At 44.5% G+C, this 23,789-nt stretch overlaps 1 long non-coding RNA gene and 2 other non-coding genes across 3 annotated transcripts; 1 reads left to right on the forward strand and 2 right to left on the reverse strand.

Moving 5' to 3' along the window:
• Positions 1–230: 230 nt before the first annotated feature.
• On the forward strand, positions 231–1,455 carry LOC137335618 (uncharacterized). Its single transcript, XR_010966459.1, has 3 exons — positions 231–305; positions 1,075–1,188; positions 1,263–1,455. It is a non-coding gene; the product is annotated as an uncharacterized lncRNA (long non-coding RNA).
• Positions 1,456–9,227: 7,772 nt separating this feature from the next.
• Positions 9,228–9,301, reverse strand: trnan-guu (transfer RNA asparagine (anticodon GUU)). Its single transcript has one exon. It is a non-coding gene; the product is annotated as a tRNA-Asn (tRNA).
• An 11,771-nt stretch (positions 9,302–21,072) lies between these two features.
• trnat-agu (transfer RNA threonine (anticodon AGU)) lies at positions 21,073–21,146 on the reverse strand. Its single transcript has one exon. It is a non-coding gene; the product is annotated as a tRNA-Thr (tRNA).
• Between the last annotated feature and the right edge of the window lie 2,643 nt (positions 21,147–23,789).

The raw sequence follows: 23,789 nt of genomic DNA on the forward strand, positions 1-23,789 counted from the left end.
AACTCACCATAATCGTTTTGTAGTCGGCACGTTCGCTTTCTGGGACCGAGTTTCGGCCCGAGCTCTGACCGGGGAGGTGAGTTTCCTTCAGTGCTTCTTTCGCGGTCACTTGGTATCACTTGTTCCCTGGCTCTTAATAAGTGAGTAGGCCCCCTGTTGGTCGGTTGACCAGAAGCATTAATCTCCTGACTGGTAACTGTGTGACTGACCGTACCGCACTGTCCCTTTGCAGGTTTATTTCCATTGCAGTGCTGAGGTTTGCTACCCTTCCACCCGAGAGAACTGCACTGCTCCCTGCAGCTCCAGTAAGTACCTGTGATCTGACCAGAAATTAATTCCTGATGGGGAGGGGTGGGTGTGGGACATCTGGACACGGGGCTCCCTCAGCAAGAGGCCGAACACTGGGAACAGGAGGAGTGTCCTGAATCTGGCGGTTCTGGGAACTTGCCCAGTTGCATTCGGTGCAGGTTTCCATTTAGAATGTCAATTTAGGGCAGCGGGTCTGAGCGCATCTTGCACCAGGTCAGTAATTGTGAAGGATGCTCTGATCCTTGAGCTGGGATGAATGAAGTATTTTTGGCTCTTGCCACTTGCCCGGATGCTGAGCTGCCCCACTTGCCGACCGCTGAAGAGCAGAATCCTCCCATTGTTGGCACGGGTGTGTTCCGCATCCGGTTCGGAACAGTCCACCCTTGGCATTGGAGAACGTTTAACCAGCATCTAATTGTCCTCTTTCTGACACTGGGAATTCAGGGTGCAACTGAAAGGATGTCCCGGGGCCGGACACCTGGCCAATTGCGGGTCAAAGTAATGCATCAAACAGTGTGTCCTTCACCAGGAGACCAGACTGGCCATTGTAGCGGCAGCAATTGCAAACTCTGCTCAGTTGGTGCGTCCTTCTGAGAATCGGTTTGGTGAGAACCAGATGCAATTATAGCCGGAATTCTAAACTCTCTCCGGTACCCAGGGCCCTGATGGTTTTTTGCATGAGGCCATCTGATTCAGGATTTGCAGACAACTGAAGATTTAATTATTCACCATCAACTCTTGTCTCTTGTTCTCCTTCGCCCCCAGAGAGGCGAAGAAGCGCCGATAACCGGTCTGGGGCCTTGGTGACCGCTGATGGACCCATCCTTTTCCTGGCAGGTGAGGAGAGATTGGCTGCTCGGATCCGACAGGATGAGAAAGGTAAACAGGGAGCTTCCACCTGTGTCTCGTGATGGAGTGACTGGTGCCCATCTAAACCTGGCTTCTCCCCACAGATACTGCTGTTGATTCCCCCTCCCGTGTTCCTGGATTAGCGGTTGGGGTAGCGCTGCTCTCCGTGGCCCTGTTGGTCGGGACTGTTGCTTTGTGGAAAATGGAGCAGGGCCGCAGGGTGGGCTCCGAGTGCAGCTCCATGGAACTGTAGATGTGTCTGTTGGATAATAAACTCCTGTTATAGACCATTGCTGGTCTCGTTATCTTTCAAATGCTCGCTGGATTGTACTGTTTGCAGTGAGTTAATTTGGTACCTGGTTTGAGAATTGTTTTTGCAGCATCCCACGGCTGCAGCAAACAATTCCAGCCCCCAACGATTCGCATTGAGATCCAGGGCAAAGCTGTGGTGGGTTTGTAGCAAAATAGTGTCGGTCAGGAATGACTGGTTCACTTGCCTCTAACACTGGTCCTGGGCACATGTCTCCGGAATTGGCTCTTCCCTGACTGCAACGATTGACCAATTTGCCAAGCCTGGCGAGTGTTGGGCTCTCCTCGCATGACCACTGGCTGCTGGTCTCTCCGGCTATCGGAACAGGAGAATAGACCAGATGAATGTGTGGCTGCAGGGATGGTGTCGGAGGGAGGGATTTAAATTCATGGGACATTGGGACCGTTCTGCAGAAGGTGGGACCTGTACAAGTGGGACGGGTTACACCGGAGCCGGACCAGGACTGATGTCCTCGCAGGGGAGTTTGCTCGTGCTGTTGGGGAAGGTTTAAACTGGAATGGCAGGGGGATGGGAACGTGAGCAGGGAGACAGGAGGGGAAAACAAGGATAGAAACAAGACAAAGGGAGGAAGCAATAGTGGCAGGAGGAGAAAACAAGAGCAAAAAACAAATAGGGCCATAGTGCAAAAAAAATACTAGATAACTAGCAATCTTCAAGACCAGTCTGAAGGCATTGTCTTCATGTGTGGAGCATTTGCAATAAGGTCGATGAATTAACAGCACAGATTAATGGGTATGAAAAAGTTACGATTATGGAGATATGGCTGCAGGGTGACCAAGGATCGGAACTGAACATCCAGGGCTAGTCAATATTTAGGAAGGACAGGCAAAAAGGGAAATGATGTGAGGTAGCTTTGTTAGTAAAGGAGGAAATCAACGCAATAGTGAGGAAGGATATTGGCTCAGCAAATCACGATGTGGAATCTGTATGGGTGGAGCTAAAATACCAAGGGGCAGAAAACGGTGGGGGTTGTCTATTGCCCCCCAAACAGTAGTGATGTGGGATAGGGCATTAAACAGGAAATAGGAGACGCATGCAAGTAGGGTACAACTGTAATCACGCTGACTTAATTTAACATGTAGTTTGGTCAAACCAAATTAGCAATAATATTGTGGGGAAGGAATTCCTGGAGTGCACATGATTGATTTCTAGACCAATACTTTGAGGAACCAACTGGAGAACAGGCGATCCTAGATTGGGTATTGTGCGATGAGAATGGATTGATTAACAATCTTTTGCGGGCTCCCTTAGAGAAGAGCGACCATAACATGATAGAATTCCTTATTTCAGATGGAGAGTGAAGTAGTTGAATCCGAAACTGGGGTCCTGAATCTAAATGAAGGAAATTATGAAAGTGTGAGTTGGCTAGGATGGATTGGGGAACTTCACAAAGGGATGACGGTGGATAGGCAATGGCTAATATTTAAAGAACATATGCAGGAATTACAACAATTATTGATTCCTGTCTGGCACAAAAATAAAACAGGAATGGTGGCTTACAAAAGAAATTAGGGATAGTGTTTATCCAAAGAGGAGACATATAAAATTGCTAGAAAAAGCGACAAGCCTGAGGATTGGAAGCAGTTTAAAATTCAGCAAAGGAGGACAGAGATTGACTAAGAGGGAAAAATTAGAGTATGAGAGTAAACAAGCAGGAACATAAAAACTGACTGTAAAAGTTTCTCTAAATGTCAAGAGAAAAAGATTAGTGAAGACAATTAAAAACATACTTTGCTTCTGTTCTCAAAGTAGGACACAAACAACCTTCCAGAAATGTGAGGAACCAAGTTTCTACTGAAGGAAACCAGTATTACTTTTAAAGAAAAAATGCTTGGGAAATTAATGGAGTTAAAGGCTGACAAATCCCCAGGGCCTGATAATCGACATCCCAGAGTACCAAACGAAGTGGCCCTGGAAAGAGTGCATGCATTGGTGATCATCGTCCAGAATTCTATACTCTGGCACAATTCCTCCAGATTGGAGGGTTGCAAATGTAACCGCACTTTTTTTTTTTTAAAAGGAGGGGGAGAAAAAACAGGGAATTAAAGACCAGTTAGCCTCACATCAGTAGTGGGGAAAATGCTCGAGTCTATTTTAAAAGATGTGATAACAGAACAATTAGAAGGCATTAATGGGATTTGATAAAGTCAGCATAGGTTTATGAAAGGGAAATCATGCTTAACAAATCTACTGGAGTGTTTTGAGGATGTAACTAGTAGATTAGATAGGTGAGAACCAGTGGATGTGGGAAACATGGATTTTCAGAAGGCCTTTGATATGGTCCCACAGAAGAGGACCGTGTGCGAAATTAAAGCACATGGGATTCGGGGAATAGACTGGCCTGCATTGAGAATTGGTTCACAGACTGGAAAGAGTGGGAATAAACTGGTCTTATCCCGGGTGGCAGGCAGTGACTAGTGGGGCACGGCAGGGGTCAGTCCTTGGGACCCCAGCTATTCACAATATATGTCAATGATTTGGATGAGGGAACGGAACGGAATGTAACATTTCCAAGTTTGCAGACGACGCAAAGCTGGGGTGGAATGCGAGCTGTGAGGAGGATGCAAAGAGGGTCCAATGTAATTTCGACAAGTTGGGTGAGTGGGCAAGAACATGGCAGATGCAGTATAACGTGGATAAATGTGAGGTTATCTACTTTTTTTGTCAAAACAGAAAGGCAGTTTATTATCTGAATGGTGATCGATTGGGAAAATGGGGAGGTGCAACGAGACCTGGGTGTCCTTGTACACCAGTCGCTGAAAGCGAGCATTCAGATGCAGCAAGCAGTTAGGAAGGCGAATGGTATGTTGGCGTTCAATGCAAGAGGATTTGAGTACAGGAACAGGGAATGTCTTACTGCAGTTGTACGGGGCCTTGGTGAGACCCCATCTGGAGTATTGTGTGCAGTTTTGGTCTCCTTATCTGAGGAAAGATGTCATTGCCATGGAGGGAGTGCAACGAACGTTTTGCAGACTTGTTCCGAGGATGGCAGGACTGACGTATGAGGAGAGATTGGGTCGACCAGGCCTATATTCGCTCGAGTTTAGAAGAATGAAGGGTGATCTCATCGAAACATATAAAATTCTAACAGGACGAGACAGACTCGATGCAGGGAGGATGTTCCCGGTGGCTGGGAAGTCCAGAACCAGGGGTCACAGTCTCAGGATACGGGGTATGTCATTTAGAACCGAGATGAGGAGAAATTTATTCACTCAGTGGGTGGTGAACCTGTGGAATTCACTACCACAGAAGGCAGTGGAGGCCAAGTCATTAGACTTATTCAATAAGCAGATAGATATATTTCTTAATGCTCAAGGGATATGGGGAAAAAGCGGGAACAGGGTACAGAACTAGACGATCAGCCATGATCATTTTGAATGGCAGAGCAGAATGATCCACTCTTGCTTTCATTTTCTATGAAATTGACAAAGATAAAACAGTCTAAACCCCCAACAGAATGTGTAGCACAGATATTAATGAGGAAGTGAGAAGCGTGCCCGTGAATTGGCTCCGTGGCTTAGTTGCTTAAAGAACTCCGTTCACAGATTCAACTCCCCGTGGTGCTTTTGTGGAATTTATGATGTTTAGTGAATTTGAACAGCAAAAGCATCGTGCGGTGTTTGTACTTTGTTCAGGGTCCAATACGGAACTGCTTAGAATATCTCTTCAAAATGCCCTTTTATTTTGCAGACAGACCCCTCAGAGAATGTGAGCGTAACACGTTAATGTAAGGACACGTTCTTGTTTCTGGGCTCGTTGAGGTCGGGGTATAATTCTCGATTCGAGGTCCATCTCCCGTAGAATCCCCAATTTAGCCCTTGACTTTTTATCTTTAGTGGCGGTTCAGACTTTTGCAAAGAGGGAAAAGAAATCCCCAAATCACTCCACCTCAATCTCAAACGCTTTCAGAAGAAGTTCATTTCAAACAATCAGGACCTTAAAGGCACCTCAATGACTTCCACTTTCATTGAACGAGCTTTGCTTGCAATTGCATTCGACCTTGAAACCGCTCTGGGCTTTCATCTCACTGAAGCAGAGTCTGGCCGCTTTGTATCTGTGAGCATGTCACTGACGAGGTTCGCTTTAACATTGGTCTCTATCAATTTTTAAAATTTCACCAAGCCTCAAGGAAAAGAAACAGAGAATCGAACTGTCCCTGTAAGTGATGAATTGAAGGGATTGGTGCTCCATGCAGATCTGAAAAGTGCGCAGTGCAGGCGCTCAGGCATTCCAAATCACCCTCTCGCCACTCGGCGATCTCATTAACTGAGCTTTACACTGGTCTTGTGTCACCGCGCTGAAATCGAACACGTTTCTCTGAACTTCACAGTTGCTGTTTCCGGAGTGAAGACCAGCTCGTTGGTTGAAGCTTGCAGGAGTAAAAATCCAGTCATTTTGGAGAAGTAAACTGACAGTAGACAACTGTTATATTGGTGGCTGCAATCTCATAGTTTCGCTTAGTGAATTGTTGGTTTAGCAGGTGACCTCTTTGTATGTTTCGGTGGTGCTCTCATTTAGCGAGAAAGTTTGATGGTTCGAACCCTTATTTATTTTTTCTCTAAGGATTCATCGCCTCAAAGTTCCAGGGTTTCAATCTGTGTTTGGTTTGCAAGAAAATGTACCGTGATCATAGCCGGCTGAGCAGGGCTGATATTCCACCATTTACCCTGCGGTCGGAAATCAGGCACATCAATCATATAAAGGAATGGAACACTGGCTTCACGGATATCACAACTGATAACCCATTTCTTTTAAGCGGGTTAACTTTAAATCAGTTAACGCCTGCTTTAAATGGTAGACTCAGGACTGTCAAACAAACATAGAATAATTACCACAGTCATTATTAGACTGGACGCCGCACGGTGACTTTGCTGTCAGTGAAGAGCGACGGGAAAGACCAAAGTGCCGTTTGCCCCTCTCACTGTGGCCGTGAAGGACTGTGTCCAGGCTGAAGTTCTGTTCCCACCGGACGATCCTCCCCGCAGACTGTGCTTTCTGAGCTCCAGTCAGGTGATGCTAAACACTCAGGTGGGAAAGACCAAAATCTACAACAAGGTGTTTAAAACATAGCTGATTTATTTAACATATCCAGAATCTTAAACTCCAGCCCAGTTATAGCGGTTATTAACATCAGCAGAAACAAACCCCAAATGTCAGAATGAATATGGTTCAGTCCTGGATGGGATTAACAGCAGAATCCAACCTCTGCAGTCACTTGTGAACTCGCTGGTGTCTCAGCACGTGTGATGACTGAACGAATCACTTCACACACATAGAATCATAGAAAGTTACAGAACAGAAGGAAGCCATTCGGCCTATCGTGTCTATGACGGCCGAAAAAGAGCTATCCAACTTAATCGCACTTTCCAACACTTGGTCATAGCCCTGTAGGTTACGGCACTTCAAATGCACATCTAAGTACTTTCTAAATGAGTTGAGGTTTCCTGCCTCGACCACCCTTTCAGACAGTGAGTTCCAGACCCCTAACACCCTGTCCGCTTCTGTGTATCCTGTTACTTTTTCACTGCTGTCCGGAAGTCTATGAACAACTCCCACCAAAGTCTTGCATTCTATTCTGTTACTCATTTCCACGCAAAGCCTTTCTACTGCATGCTCACCTTTACTGATATCTCTTCTTTCTCATGCAGTAATAGTATCCCTCCTCAATATCGCTACTCCACCGCCTTTTCCAATGTCCCTATCCTTTCTAAACGGCTTATAACTTGAAATATTTATCTCCCAGTCATGCCCAGTTTGTAGCCAGGGCTCAGTGATGAGCACTAAGTCATGCACTATAAGCTCAATTTACGCTTCTAATTCCCTTGTTTTATTTCTTATGCTACGGACATTAGTGTATAGAACATTTCATTGGGCATTAGAACTTGTCCTACCCTTATGCCCTGATGTTGTGTTTAACATACTTGGGAAATAAGGTTGGTGAGCTGCAGACACAACTGGTAACATGGGATTATGTTATAGTGTCAATAATGGAGACCTGGCTCAAACAAGCGGAGGAGTGGCCACTTACATATTCCTGGCTACAACGTATTCAGGAAAGGCAGGGGATAAAAGTTGGGGGGTGGGCCAGGCACTATTGATCAAAAATACTGTTACAGCGGTAGAAAGGGTCGCCATGCTTAAGGGTTCAAAGGCAGAATCTATTTGTTTAGAATTAAGGAACAATTGAGGAGCTATTACGCTGCTGGATGCAAACTATAGGGGGCCAACTGGTGGGAAGGAGATAGAGGAGCAAATTGGCAGCAAATTGCAGAAAGATGCAATAATTTTAGAGCATTGATAAAAGGGAACTTCATTTATCCGAATATAGACTGGGAAAGAGCAGTGCAAAAGTCAAAGAGGGCGAGCAATTCCTGAAATGTGTCCAAGAGAACTTTCTTAATCCGTATGTTTACAGCCCAACGAGGAAGGAAGCAGTGCTGGATTTATTTAGGGGAAAGAAGTGGGGCAAGTGGAGCATGATTCAGTGGGGGAGCATTTGCAGCAGGTTTAGTATAGTTATGGAAAATGCAAGGAAAAATCAGGTATGAAAATACTCAACTGGGAAGAGCGAATTGCAGCGAATTGAAAAGTGATCGGGTCCAGGTGGATTGGAATCAAATATTGGCAGGTAAAACAGTAAATGAGCAATGGGAGGCTTTGAGTGAGGAGATACTTCGGGTACAGACTGGACACATTTTTACCAGGGGAAAGGTTGGGCATGCAAAACTAGAGCTCCCTGGATGACAACAGAATATTTGAGACAGCATTTTGTACATTCTGAACACCAATGTCCGGACAGGTGTGCCCGCGGTTATCAACCACAACCTCGTCACCTCCACGCTGAAACAAAAAGGGGCCACATTCTGCTTCAGTGAGATGAAATCCGAGAGCGGTTTCAAGGTCAATTGCAATTGCAAGTAGAATGCATTCAGAGGACGTGAGATTATTGAGATACCGACAAACACCCTGCCAGTTTGAACAGCCGCTCAAGATCAAAAGTCGGGGGGGAAAAAATGAGGGCTTGACCGGGATTTGAACCCGGGATCTCTCACATATTTCAAACAACAAACCCGAAGCGAGAATCATACCACTCGACCAACGAGCCCGCTGAGCAAAAAAAACAAGCAGTAGTTTCTGAGTATCAGCGGCCACTTTCCCCAAATCTCCTTCAAAGTTCCGTTAATAAAAATGTGTCCGTACATTATTGAAGAATCATAAAGCCAATTTCTTCACTGTTGGGTTTTCTTCAGGGCTCCTGACGCTGATAAAGATGATTGGGGACAGTTGATGAGTTAATGGTTGTAAGGGCGCAGATACTCTGCTGCAAAGGTGCAGATACTCCGATTTAAGGGTGCAGATACTCGGATGTGAGGATTTGTTGCCGCGACTGAAATGCGGCTTAGAACTATTGTTATTATCCAAGGCAGCGCTGCAGGATCCTTTCATGATCTCTCACAAATCAACTGAAACCGTTCGGAATGTGAATACAATTTTGCGTTTCCAAAATAAAAGGGAGTGACATTCATTGTGGAAACAGTCTGGTGTCGGTCACTGCAGAAATGTCGATGTCAGACCTTGTCTGTCAAGAAGAATTCAGATTTCGGCTTAGCCAATCACAGGTGAAATGATGGAAGATCGGCCGTCCTCAGCTGGCCATCGAAAGCGGGCATTTGTTTTGCAGCCAAAACAAACATCAGAACCAGGAAATGCGAGACCATGAAGATAAAAGTTTCCCGACCGTCCCTGGGTGGGATCGAACCACCAACCTTTCGGTTAACAGCCGAACGCGCTAACCGATTGCGCCACAGAGACAACACACGTTTGTGTTGAACTACTGATTCAACGAACTAAAAATTCAGGTTGCAGCGATCAAAATAAATTCTCTCCACGATCAGTTTACTTTTCCAAAATAAAGTGTGTGAAGTTTGCACGAGTGAAATTCTGTGCTCTATTATTCCTGAACATTAAACTCAACTTGCCATTAAACACCTGTATGTTGGAAGACTCCGTCCCCTCGTGGTCGAGAGGATTGATTTCTCGAGCTGTGATTCGCCATTCTCTATTCCAGTAATATTCAGGTTTGCTGAAAATGAGATGAGATGAAATGAGCAGGTCCGACGAGCAGGTCCATGACACGACTCGGTGTTTACAAAGATGTCTCTTGCACTTACAGTGAAGCCGACGGCAGTATTCACTCTTAAACCAGTAACCATGATGTTAAGAAAAAGTGTGGCCGAGAAATGCTCGATTTCAGCGCGGTGACACTGGGTCAGAGTAAAGTTCAGTTCATGCGATTGCCGAGTGGCGAGAAGGTGGATTTGGAACTCCTGTGCGGCTGCACTGCGAGTTGTCCAGATCTGCTTGGAGCGATATTCACTTCAATTCATCACTGACAGGGACAATTTGATTCCAAGATTCTTTTTCTCTGCTGCTTGGTGAGATTTCAAAAGTTGTCAACGACCCATGCCAACCCCAAACACGTCACTTCCACTCTGACAGATGAAACGCGGTCACACTCTTCACGGTCGAATGCAATGGCGAACAAAACTCATTCCAAGAAAGTGCAGGTCATTGAGGTGCCTTTAAATTCCTAACTGTTTGCACTGAACTTCTTCCCAAAGCGTTTAAGATTCACGTGGAGCGATTTGGGGACTTCTTTTCCATCTTTGCAAAAGTTTCAACCACAGGTCAAAATCAAAAGTCGAGGGCGAAATGAGACGTCTTCCTGAAATTTTAGAACCAGGGAGGCAGACGTTAGAGCAAGGTTCTGTTTATTGAGAAAAAGCAGATGCAATATTCATCCCGGAACGATCCAGAATCTGATCAGCTCGAAAAGTAACGGTTACCCCGTGATTTGAACACGCAGCCTTCTGGTGACGCAATAAGTCATGAAGATTGAAGCAGGAAGTTGAAAAGTGGGAATTGATAGATTCATTGAGTGGGCAAAACTGCGGCAAATATAGTTCAATGGGGGGTGAGCGAGATCATCCAATTTAAATCTAAGAAAGATAAATCAGAATGTTTTCTAAATGGTGAGAAACTAGGAACTGTGGAGGAGCAGAGAGATTTAGGAGTCCAAGTGCAGAAAGCGCGACCAACTAGCGTACAGGTCCAGAAATTAATTAAAATGTCCAATGGACCGTCAGTACGGCCGGTTAACTCAGTTGCTTAGAGTGTGTTATAACGCCTTAATCACGGATTCGATTCTTATAATTTACTTTATTTATTTTGGCTTTTTATAACTTTTAAAATCGAAGCTTACAAAAAAATATATAAAGACAGATTCGAGGGGACAGTTTTTTGAATAACATCCATTCTCACTTTGCCCCTGGACCGGAGAAACGCGTCTTTCTTTTTATTCGGGTTTTTTTAGCAACTGACCCTGTGGTGCAATGACGAGTGTGTTGGACTTCTACTTGTTTTGTTTGATAAGCCATTCAAAGATTGTGGATTCGAGTTGCAACGGCGTTGGATTTTAGTTCGGGAGCTGGGAAGTGAAATTTTGCAGCAAAACCGAAACAGGATCATTAATGTCCGTCAAGGATGTGAAACTGCCCCCGACACTTCATCTTGCACAAGTGGCTCCAGTCACACCCGAATTCATGATTCTTAAACCACTCTGAGCTGGATTGGCGAAACTCTCTCAAGAAGGAGACTCAACATCTGCTCAGACCGAAAGTCAATCTGCTGGACTTCCGGCTCTGTCAGACTGCATGTTCCTTCAGATCGGTTTTCAACTGGACACATGCATCCTGCTGCTGTGGCAGCATTGGTGCTTCAGGGGTAGAATTCTTGCTTGCAGTCATTCTATTCCTGTAAAACTAGCTCCTGAAGTGTCGGATGGAAAGTATCCTGGCTGAGCGGCCTCTGGCGCTGGTTTAAAGCTCCAGTTATATCCCACGATTTGAAGATGGATCAAAGTCAGAGTTTGTGTCTCTAAAACCGCAGCCTCCCTCCTGTAAACAACTAATACTAAACATCTCATCTGCTCTTGCAACCGCATAGTCCGGAGGAACCACATGGCAATTCAGATAATTAAATGAATTTTGGAACACATCAATTGTACCTTCAACTCCGGTCGAAATGTTCACAAACAAAAGGTTTGTTTGATCTTACTGAGATTCGAATTAAAAACCCCGGCATTTCCTGAGCCTGTAACTCAAATAAGGACTGATTGCGCCGCTGGAGCCCGGTCACTCTGATCACCTGTCACACTCTGCTGGAAAGAATCTGAAGGTGAGATTTCCTCACCTGTGGAAACGTGTCCAGTCACTGTGATCAAACTAATATCTGCACTTTCACTTTCAGCTTCTTTCACATCCTCTGCTCCATTGCACTGCAATCGGGATTTCTGTGAACAGGTCAAAATGGATATTTGCAGAAATTCTGTCAGTGGTAAAATTAGAATCGAGTAACGCACCAAACATTGAAACCAGCGATTTAAACCACGAAGCTCACACTTCCACAAAACAAGGCCTGTCTTTAAAGGTCTGTTTAATGATCGAATAAATTAATTGAAGCCATTTGACCGCATTTGCCTCGTGCTGGGGTTGTTCGCCTTCGAGTAGAGAAGGTTCAGAGGAGATTTGATAGAAGTGTTCAAAGTCATGAAGAGTTTAGATAAAGTAAACAAAGAGAAGCTGTTTTAATTGGCGGAATGGTCGGGAACCAGAGGACACAGATTTGAGGTGATTGCAAAAGAACAAAAGGCGATATGAGGAAAAACTTAATGACGCAGCGAGTAGTTCTGATCTGGAATGCGCTGCTTGAAAGGGTGGTGGAAGCAGATTCAATCGTGACTTTAAAAAGGAATTTGAAGGGGAAAAATACAGAGCACCGGGAAAGGGCCGGGGAATGGGACTAATTGGATTGCTCTTATAAAAAGCCGCCACGGGCTCGATGAGCCGAATAGCCTCCTTCTGTGCTGCAACCATTCTATGATTCGATGGACAGAAGCGGTCTGAATGAATGGGCGATCGGTTGTGGGGAGCAGGGAAATTTTCGACTGGTTGTCCGGTTGTGTTACTGACGGCTCCTTGTTCTCGGATTATGGTTTTTATTTTGGGCGTTTCAATGTTTGATATGTGAGAGGTCCCCAGTTCAAATCCCAGAACCCTCCTGTTTCACTATTTCCAGTGAGGATTCACTCATTTCTTTCTCACATCTTTTCAGCGTTGCAGAAAGCAGGATTGATTTAATTCTCGAGCATGTTTGAGGACAAGGGGTCGGAATGCAGCCGGTTTATCGACGCAACACACATGGAGAAAGTAAAATGTCTCACGGCGGTTTGCAGATTGAAACTGAAGGTGAATTTATCCCAATTCAGGCGATCTCAGAGGTGCAGAACAAAAATGCTCCTTAATTGGTCGGGAATATGAACCCTGTTCCCTCGCGTGGTAAGTGCAAATTCTACCAGTGAAACAGCAACGTTTGCATGGAATCGGGCTCTCTGTGTCCAGTTGGAAACCTGTTTGAAACAACATATAATTGCACAAATCTCCTCTGAGTACCTTGCACATTCTGATTTACAGCCCTGCATTACGGGCACTCGCTGCTTGTGATGGCCGAGTGGTTAAGCCGTTACATCTAAAACTCGACAGGGTCTTTCGGTGAAACATTGGAATCCTGCTCACGGCGCCATTTTTTACAGTTTTGTTCAATGCTCAAATAAATATGAACTGAAGATAACGGGCCGCATTTCCTTCTCTCAGATAGATCCTCCACCGCGGCAGAGCCTTTTAATTGGGAGCCCAATGGTCTCTTGCAAAATTTCAAGGTGCTTGAAGGAAACTTCACAATAATCCACAACTGGAGAATTGTGTCCAATTCTGGGCACCGCACTTTAGGAAGGATGTGAAGGCCTGTGGGGTGGCGCAGAAAAGATTTACTGGAATGGTTTCAGGGATGAAGGACTTCAGTTACGTGTATAGACTGGAGAAGCTGGGCTTATTCTCCTTCGGGCAGGAAGGTTGAGAGGAGATTTGATAGAAGTGTTCAAAATCATGACGGGTTTAGATAAAGTAAATAAACAGAAACTGCTCCCGTTGGCGGAATGGTCGAGAACGAGAGGGCACAGATTTATGGTGGTTGACAAAAGAACCAAAGGCGATAGAAGGAAAAACGTTTTAAATCAGCGAGTAGTTATAATCTGGAATGCATCGCCTGAAAGGGTGGTGGAAGCAGATTTAATCGTGACTCTCTAAAAGGAATTGGATAAGTATTTGAAGGAAAAATATTAGCGGGTCGACAGGGAAAGAACGGGGGAATGGGACGAACTGGATTGCTCTGAAAGAGAGCCGGGGAAGGCTCAATGGGCCGAATGGCCTCCTTCTGTGCAGTAACGATTCCATGAATGTATGATTCCATCTCTCTCAAGCTTCATTTCAAATTCTGCTAACTTGATAATCAAGCTTTTTTTCTATACTTAGATCTCTCTATCTCTCTCTGTCTCTGTCCCTCTCTGTTTTCTCCTGATGGACTTCTCAGGCTTCGTTGAACGGCCAAAGCTCATCGAACCTGCGACACCAGCAGAGAACGGTAAAGATCGAAAGACTGAGACGGTCGGAAAAGAAAAGGACCAACCCAGATGATGAATTCGTAGCCAATGTCCACATATTGATGTCTCTTCGTCCTCATAGTGAAAACATCAGTACTTTTAGCCCAGTATAAAAACAAAGTCTTGTATTTATAAAGCGCTTTTCACGACCTCAAGACTTCCCAAAGCGCTTTACAGCCAATGAAGTATTTTTGAAGTGTAGTCACTGTTATACTTGTGGGAGAGTGGATAATCTGCGGATGCCAAGACAGACAACAATGTAGCTTTCGAGCAATTAATTCTGCAAAGTCTCACTTGATAATACAACTCGCACATTCGAAACGAATGTGGTAAAGAGAGTCTAATATTGTTGATATGAAATAGTTAATGTGCGTCTTCACATTGCCGTACATCGGAATAGAAAAAGTGATAGGATGGACAGAATGGTGGCCGATCGGCTGTGGGTGGCACAGAATTCTGCGTTGGTTGCACCCCTCTGTTATCAGTGGCTCGTTGGTCTTCGGGTTTGATTCTCACTTTGGGGATTTGCTGATTGTTATGTGAGAGATCCCGGACGAGCCCTGCGGTGTTCCCATTTTTAGTTCAAAATCACTAATTGGCTTCTCACGACTTGTCAGCGGTGCAGTCGGCAGGATTGTCTTAATTCCAGTGCATGGAGGACAGAATGCAGAGGTTCTGTCGACGACAACACACATGGAGAAAGGAAAATATCACAAGATGGTGTTCAGATTGAAGCTGAATGTAAATGTATCCCAATTCACGTGACCTCATGAATGGAGATTGAAAAATGCTCCTCCATTGGGCGGTGATTGAACCCGGGCCTCCCGCGCAGAAATCAAGAATTTTATTCCTGAAATAACAAAGTCCGCACAGCAGCCGGTGGGATGCGCTCAGTTCGAAACCTGTCTAAAAGAACATACAGTCTCAGAGTTCCCCTGTCATAACCTTCTTCATTCTCTTCTGCAGCCGTGTCGGATTTGTCGCTTGCAGCTGCGATGACCCAATGATTAAGGCGTTAGACTTGCAATGTGATTTTCCAACCCAGCTTCGACGCAACACACGTGGAGAATGGAAAATGTCTCGAAATGGTGCGCAGATTGAAGCTGAAGGCGAATGTCGCACAATTCACGCGATCGTATGAATGGAGAATGAAAATAATCCGAACCGAACCGGAAATCGAACCCCGCTTTCTCAAGTGATAAATGAGAATTCTATCACCGAGACAGCAAAGTCAGCACATGAACAAGCTGTAAGTTTCCAGTTGGAAACCTGTCTGAGAGAACAAAGTGTCACAGATCTCGTGTGATAACCCTACGCATTCTGATTTATAGCTGTGCATCATCGATGTTTGCATCATCGATGGCCGAGTGGTTAAGGCGTTGGTAGTTGAAATCCAATGGGGTTTTCCTGCACAGGTTCGAATCCTGTTCGCAGCGCTATTTTTTAAAGTTTGTTCAGTGTTCAAATTAATATGAACTTGAACGAACGGACCTTGTTCGCTCCCTCAGAGAGGTGCTCCATCGCCAACGACGCTTTTAACTCGGAGCCCAATGATCTCTTGCAAAATTGCAAGACACGTGAAGGAATCTCTCCCAAGCTCCATTCTAAGTTCTGCTCGTTCGCAAAACTTGACATTTATACAACTTATTTCTATGTTTTAATCTCTCCCTGTCTCTGTCTCTTGACTTTGCCTGTTTTCTCCTGATGGACTTCTCAGGCATCGTGAACAGCGAAGAATGATGGAACCTGCAACACCAGCAGAGAAGGGTAAAGATGGAAAGACTGAGACGGTAGGAAAAGAAAAGGTGCAACCCAGCTGATGAATTCGTAATTAATGTCCACACATTTATGTTTCTTCCCCTCACAATGAAAAAATCAGCAATTTGAGTGCAGTACACTTATGGTAGAGTGTATAATATGCGGATGTTGAGACCGACAATCGAACCTTTGCCGTGGTGATGAAAGTGCCGAATCCTAAACACTAAACCCCAAGGAAACGCTGAAAATTCTTTGCTGCGAACAAGCAGAGCAACGCAGCCTTTCCTAATTGGCCCTTTGTAATTCAGGTAATTTTCCTGCCAGACAAACTGCTCGCACAAAATGGCACTTTCTGTTCGAAATAATATCGCCACAGAGGTGATTTTCAGGCAATGACATCACCAAGTGCAAGTAGGCATGTACATGAAATGGAAAGTGAGGTAAAATACGACCACAAGCTGCTGGTGGACATGTTTCCGTTTCCAAAATTCACGCACCGAATGCAGCTCCTGGGAAAACTGCAAGGCCACGCAGATCCATCGTGAATCGTTTGAAGCAACTGACAATTTAAAGTGACATCTCCTGCTGCTTCTGTGGGGAGTGAGAGAGAGGCACTGTCGGTATTTGCGTACTGTTTGATTTTGCACAGAACTGCACAGAGAAACAGCAAATATACCGGGGCTGTGAGATGTTCTATATTATTGATATTTAGCCACAGGAATATCCGCGGTCAGAAGCTGAAAAGAAGGAGAGATAAGAGGCCTGAGAATCAACACAGAGCTGAATGAATCATGAAAGAGCGAAAGAAAAAATAATGTCATCAGTTCCACTTTGTCTCGTGCGCAATCTTGGGAACTCCCCAATGGCCTGGTGGTGAGAATTCGGTACTCTCACCGCCGCGAGGTTCGATTCCCAGTTTGGGAATTAACTTGAAAAAGAGTTATGAACTTATTAAATTAATTACATGAAGCTAATTAAATCCTGTTCGTAGTTGAATCCCTGTTTTAATCACCATGAATCGATCGATAACTTTCTATTTCAGACTGAAGGCGATGTTGACGTGGTTACCGAGAGACAGTCAAAACTTTAATAAGACTTTTATGCTTTGAATGTGATGAATTTTTTTCATTTTATAGACTGCATCTTAAGAGTGGGATTAAAAACGCAGTGGAGTCGTTGTTAAATTTAACATTAACTGGCAATTGTCGCTGTTTATCACAGGAGCGCCCGAACTGGTTCTCCGATCAAGATGAAAGTAACGCAACGAGGAACATCTGATACAACACGAAAGGCATCGGGCTATGACAAAAATCCCCACCGTTTTGCTTTTCCAAAATAAAGGGTGTGAAATTTATTCTCTGAACATAGGAACAGTCTGGTCGAACTCACTACTGAAATCTCCATGTCACAGCGAACCAGCTCTCCTGCTGCGAATGCGGCCTCCCTTCGGGCCTTTCGGGGGCTTGTCTGTCAAGGAGAATTGTAATCACCGTGAAGCCAATGTTCCATTCCTTTATATGATTCATGTGCCTGATTCCCGACCGCAGGGTAAATGGTGGAATATCAGCCCTGCTCAGCTGGCAATGATTCCGGTACATTTTCTTGATTCCAAAACATGCGTTGAAACCCTGGAACTTTGAGGCGATGAATCCTGAGGAAAAATAAAATAAGGGCTCGAACCATCAAACTTTCACGCTAACGCATAACACCGCCGAGAACAGGTGAAGAGATCACCTGCTAAACCAATAATTCACTGGGCTAAACTTTGAGATTACAGCGACCAATATAACAACTGTCTGCAGTCAGTGAAAAATGAATGACTGAAGCTTGTAGGAGTGAAAATCCAACCAGCCAGTCTTCACTCTTAAACCAGCAACTATGAAGAAAAACATCCCGGAGAAATACTCGATTTCAGTGCGGCGACACTGGGCCAGAGTAAAGTTCATTCAATATAATTGCCGAGTGGCTGGAGGGTGGATTTGGAACTCCTGACCGATTGCACTGCGCATTTTCCAGATCTGCTTGGATCACCAATCCCTTCACTTCATCACTTACAGGGACAATTCGATTCTCGGTTTCTTTTTCCTGACGATTGAAGAAATTTTACAAATTGGAAGCGATCAATATCAAAGCTGAACACGCCACCGACATGATCACAGATGCAAAGCGGACACACTCTGCTTCAGTGAGCTGAAAGTCAAGAGCGATTTCACGGTCGAATGCAATGGCGAACACAATTCATTCAACGAAAGTTCAGGTCGTTGAGGTGCCTTTAAAGTCCTGATTGTTTCTATTGAACTTCTTCCCAAAACATTTGAGTTTCACGTGGGACGATTTGGGGACGTTATTTTCTTTTGTGCAAAAGTTTCTACTGCAGTTCAAGGTCAAAATTCCTGGGACGACAGTTGTTCACAATTTATCGGTGCTGGGACCACTGCTGTTCACAATTTATCGGTGCTGGGACCACGGTTGTTCACAATTTATCGATGCTGGCACAACTGTTGTTCACAATATATCAGTGATGGGACCACTGTTGTTAACACTTTATCAGTGGTGGGAAAACTGTTGTTCACAATTTATCGGTGCTGGGACCACTGTTCACAATTTATCGGTGCTGGGACCACTTTTGTTCAAAATTTACATTCATGATTTGGACACGGGAATCAGAAGTACAATTTCAAAATTTAGGGACGACACCTAATTGCGAGCTGTAGTTAATACAAAGAAAAATGCGAATAATAAAGGAAGACATTAGTAAATTTGCAGAATGGGCGTGTAAATGGTAAATTAATTGCAATATTTATTATATACTCCCTTGCCTTTTTGACCCCCCCCCCCCCCCACTAAATACATTACCTCACACTTCTCCAGATTGAATTGCATTTGCCACTTTTCTTTCCACCTGTCCGCTCTATGGATATCTTCCTGCAGTCGACAGCTTCACTCCTCACTCAACCACAGGAACAATTTTTGTATCATCTGCAAATTTCTTCATCATGCCCCCTACATTTCAGTCCATATCAATGATCTGTACCATGAAAAGCAGGGACCTAGTACGAAGCCGCATGGAACCCCACTCGAAACAGCCTTCCAGTCACAAAAGCACCCGTCGACCACAACCGCTTGCTTCCTGCTGCTCAGCCAATTTTGGTGTCAACTTGCCAATGTCCCTTGGATCCAATGGGCTTTTACATTTTTGACAAATCTGCCCTGTAGGACTTTGTCAAAAGCCTCGTTAAAATCCATGTTGACTCCATCAATCGCGCTACCCTCATCGATCCTCCTTGATACCTCCTCAAATAATTCAATTCAAACGACCTTCCCTTAACAAATCCACGCTGACTGTCCTTGATTAATCCGTGCCTTTCTAAATGACGATTCATACTTCAGCTCGAGTTCAGGCCGACTGGCCTGTATTTACTCGATCTCTCCCTTTCTCCCTTTTTGTCAACAATGGTACAACGTTAGCAATCCTCAAATCCTCCTGCACGACGCCTTTTGCCAGGGTGGATTGGAAAATGATGTTCAGAGCCTCCGCTATTTCCTTCCTTGCTTCTGTTAACATCCTGGGATATATTTCATCTGGGCCTGGAGATTCAGGTCGAGCGATTTGGGGACGTTATTTCCTTTTATGCAAAAGTTTCAACTGCAGTTCAAGATCAAAATTCCTAAAATCACAGTTGTTCATAATTTATCGGTGCTGGGACCACTTTTCACAATTTATCAGTGGTGGGACCACTGTTGTTCACAATTTATCGGTGCTGGGACCACGGTTGTTCACAATTCTTCAGTGGTGGGACCACTGTTGTTCACAATTTATCGGTGCTGGGACCACTGTTTTACAAAGTTTATCGGTGCTGGGACCACTGTTGTTCACAATTTATCGGTGCTGGGACCACTGTTTTTCAAAATTTATCGGTGCTGGGACCACTATTTTTCAAAATTTATCGGTGCTGGGACCACTGCTGTTCAAAATTTACATTTATGATTTGTACACTGGAATCGGAAGTACAATTTCAAAATTTAGGGACGACACCTAATTGCGAGCTGTAGTCAATACAAAGGAAAAATGCGAATAATAAAGGAAGACATTAGTAAATTTGCAGAATGGGCGTGTCAATGGCAAATTAATTACAATGTTTATTGTACACTCCCTTGCCTTTTGCCCCCCCCCCCCCTCAACTAAATGCATTACCTCACACTTCTTCAGATTGAATTGCATTTGCCACTTTTCTATCCACCTGTCCGCTCTATGGATATCTTCCTGCAGTCGACAGCTTTCCTCCTCACTCTCAACCACAGGACCAACTCTTGTATCATCTGCAAATTTCTTCATCATGCCACCTACATTTTATTCTAAATCAATGATCTGTACCACGAAAAGCAGGGACCGAGTACGAAGCCGCATGGAACCCCACTCGAAACAGCCTTCCAGTCACAAAAGCACCCGTCGACCACAACCGCTTGCTTCCTGCTCCTCAGCCAATTTTGGATTCAACTTGCCAATGTCCCTTGGATCCAATGGGCTTTTACATTTTTGACAAATCTGCCCTGTAGGACTTTGTCAAAAGCCTCGTTAAAATCCATGTTGACTACATCAATCGCGATACCCTCATCGATCCTCCTTGATTCCTCCTCAAATAATTCAATTCAAACGACCATCCCTTAACAAATCCACGCTGACTGTCCTTGATTAATCCGTGCCTTTCTCAATGACGATTCATACTTCCCATCGAGTTTAGGCCGACTGGCCTGTATTTACTCGATCTATCCCTTTACCCCTTTTTCAGCAATGGTAGAACGTTAGCAATCCTCAAATCCTCCTGCACGACACCTTTTGCCAGGGTGGATTGGAAAATGATGGTTTGAGCCTCCGCTATTTCCTTCATTGCTTCTGTTAACAACCTGGGATCTATTTCATCTGGGCTTGGAGATTCAGGTCGAGCAATTTGAGGACTTCTTTTTCCTCTTTGCAAACGTTTGTCCCGCAGGTCAAGATCACAAGTCTTGGTCCAAATTAGGATGTCTTCCGGCTTTGAACCTCAAATCGTGAATTATACCCCGATCCCAACGAGCCCAGAAACAAGAACGTGTCCTCAAATTAACGTGTTACAGACACATTCTCTGAGAGGTCTGTCTGTGGAATAAAAGGGCGTTTTTGAACAGTCATTCTGTTATCCGTTTCCTCCTGAAACCTGAACAAAAACGAACACCACATTGTTATTTTGTCGCTTTACTCCATAAATTAGGTAAAATAATGAACTGCACAAGGCACGACTGGGAGTTGAACCCAGGATCTTCTGTTTACTAGACAGATGCTTTAACCAACTAAGCCACAGCGCCAATTGATGACATGGTGCCCCCACCTCCTCACTAATATCTATCAGCGACACTTCACTGTTGGGGGTTCAGGCCGTTTTGTCTCTGTCCATTTCGCTTGTCCGTTCACCTGTGCATTCCGACACTGACTGCATTTCTCGCTGAGTTTATCTTTGTGTACCCTTCAGTGAGTTGATACACGGATGATTATGTGTGATTGTATTTGTGACATGAAATAAATCAGGGCTTCAGACAATTCTCGCTCTGACATTGGAGAACTATTGAGCCGAACTTTACAGCGAAGTGTTGTTTATTGTCGTGCTGAAACTAAAAAAATCGCAAGAGGAGCAAAAAGGGAAAAGGAGAAAAACTTATGAGGGAAAATGAGGACAACTCTCAAGATTTTTACGAGTATATTCAGAGAAAGAAGGGAGGCTTAGAGTAATGTGGGCCGCTTAAAGACAGATGGAGGTGATATTGTAATTGAAAATCAGGAAATGGCAGAGTTGCTAAATTTTTACTTTGCATCGGTCGTCACAGAAATGGATGAGGCTAACATACCAGAGACACGAGGAAAACTGTTAATAAATCAAGGGGATTCAGTACAAGTAAAATAATGGCAATGGAGAAAATGAGGAGGCGGAAGAAAGATAAATCTCCAGGAGCTGATGGTTTCCACCCCAGGGGATTAAAAGGAACAGGTGAGGAAATTGTACATACTTTAGTCATGATCGATCAAAACTCTCTTGATTTAGGAATTGTTATTTAACGAATCGCATCTTGATTGGAGGCTTCTGTTTGAGAAAGATCTCGAAGTGATAATTGAGAGACCGAAAATGAAGCTGTTTGGCAGGAGCGCTGATGCTGTCGGTTGTTCGCTGCTCTCGTGTTGCACAATTGTTAAGCGTGCGTTACTTATTTATAGCTGTATGGGCTCCAGAAATGACCAGGTTGTGAGTTCGAGCGTCTTCTAAAACAATCAAACCTTTTACTCCGAACATTTTGATCGGAGTTCAAGGTACAAATGGTATCTTCCATAACGCATCTTGTTAACAACCAGTCGTTTTTACAATACGCTCTTGTGGGACAAACGTATGGAGGTCAACAATCGACTTCGTAGTTTTCCCATGTGGGCATTTGGGTTCCTCTGGCCTACCGTCTTTCAATAGCAGGTGCCAGTTTACTTGTTCACAGGGGGAGAGGGGGCTTTTTGCGGCAGCTCATATGGCAAAGGGGCCGGTACAAGATCTTTAAATCTGAAGAACCAAACAAACAATTATTTTCTTTAAGCCGATTTTCATCGGTTGGAAGTTTCTTGTTGGGAAAATTTGGAAGAGAAATATGCTGCCTGATGTCACTGTGTCACGGGTGAAATTATTCAGCTTACAGATGTTAATACGCTGAAAGGTCGAGAGGCCTTTTCCAACTCCCGTGTGAGACAAGTTCAGCTTTTGAGCCGCTGGGTAAAGTGTTATTTTAATTGCTGCTAACGAATGACAAGACATTTGGCACAAACAAGAAGAATTGTAAACTCACGAGTTCACTGTCCATGTTTCTTACATCTTGTTCAACAGGAACAAGTATTCTCCTCAACACGTTGCTGAGAATTTTATCAAACGGACCTTACCCTCGTTCGACGGCTGCAGGGATAATTCAGAGATCTCCCATGAATGTGTACGATGGGAGCTTATGTAGTATCGAGCCTGAGTAGCTCAGTCGGTAGAGTATCAGACTTTCAAAGTGGGCAGTGAGCTGAAGGTCCAGTGTTTAACTCCCTGTCTAGGCTCCAAATTTCGGAACAGCTGGCAAGCTGTATCTTTGCAGCGGGACCTGCGATGTGTTGTCAAAGTTTCGATCGTATCTTGTTTCCCAGGGATGGGCAGTAATGCGCTGTCTGAGGCGGTTCCCGATCAGGAATTCAACTTTACTGTATTAGTTCACTGTATTAATTTCGCAAAACTCATTCAACTCTGTAAAAAAGACGAATACTTGTTCAAATCGCCATTGATCAACCAGTAACTTTCTGTTTCCGGCTGAAAGTAATGCTGACTTTTTTATGCGTTAATTCACCTGGCCGAATTTAGGGCGTTCAGAGGGGAAGTGAAAAAGGAAATGAGAGGCAAAGAGAAATATGACTATCGACTGACGGCCAACATAAAAGGGAATCCAAAAGACTTCGACAGGCATGCAAACTGGAAACGGGTAGTAAGGGGAGGGGTGAGGCCGATTAGGCACGATAAAGGAGATCTACTCATGGAGGCAGAGGGGATGGCCGAAGTAACAAATGAGTATTTTGCATCTATCTTTACCAAGAAGACAGAGTCTCAGCAAAGGAAGTTATCGTTGAGATACTGGATGGTCTAAACATTGATAAAGAAGAAGCACTTGAACGGCTGGCTGTACTTAAAGTAGATAAGCCACCACGTCCGGATTGGATGCATGCTCGGTTGTTGAGGGACGTAAGGGTGGAAATTGCGGAGGTACTGGCCATTATCTATCAACATGTGTGTGGTGCCAGCGGACTGGAAAATTGCAAAGGTTACACCCTTGTCCAAAAAAGGGTGTACGGCTAAACCCAGCAATTATAGGCCAGTCAGTTTAACCTCAGTGGTGGGGAAACGTTTAGAAATCATAACCCGGGACAGAATTAACAGCCACTTGGGCGAG

This window comes from Heptranchias perlo, chromosome 20, assembly GCF_035084215.1.
Source record: "Heptranchias perlo isolate sHepPer1 chromosome 20, sHepPer1.hap1, whole genome shotgun sequence".
Lineage (NCBI taxonomy): Eukaryota > Metazoa > Chordata > Chondrichthyes > Hexanchiformes > Hexanchidae > Heptranchias > Heptranchias perlo.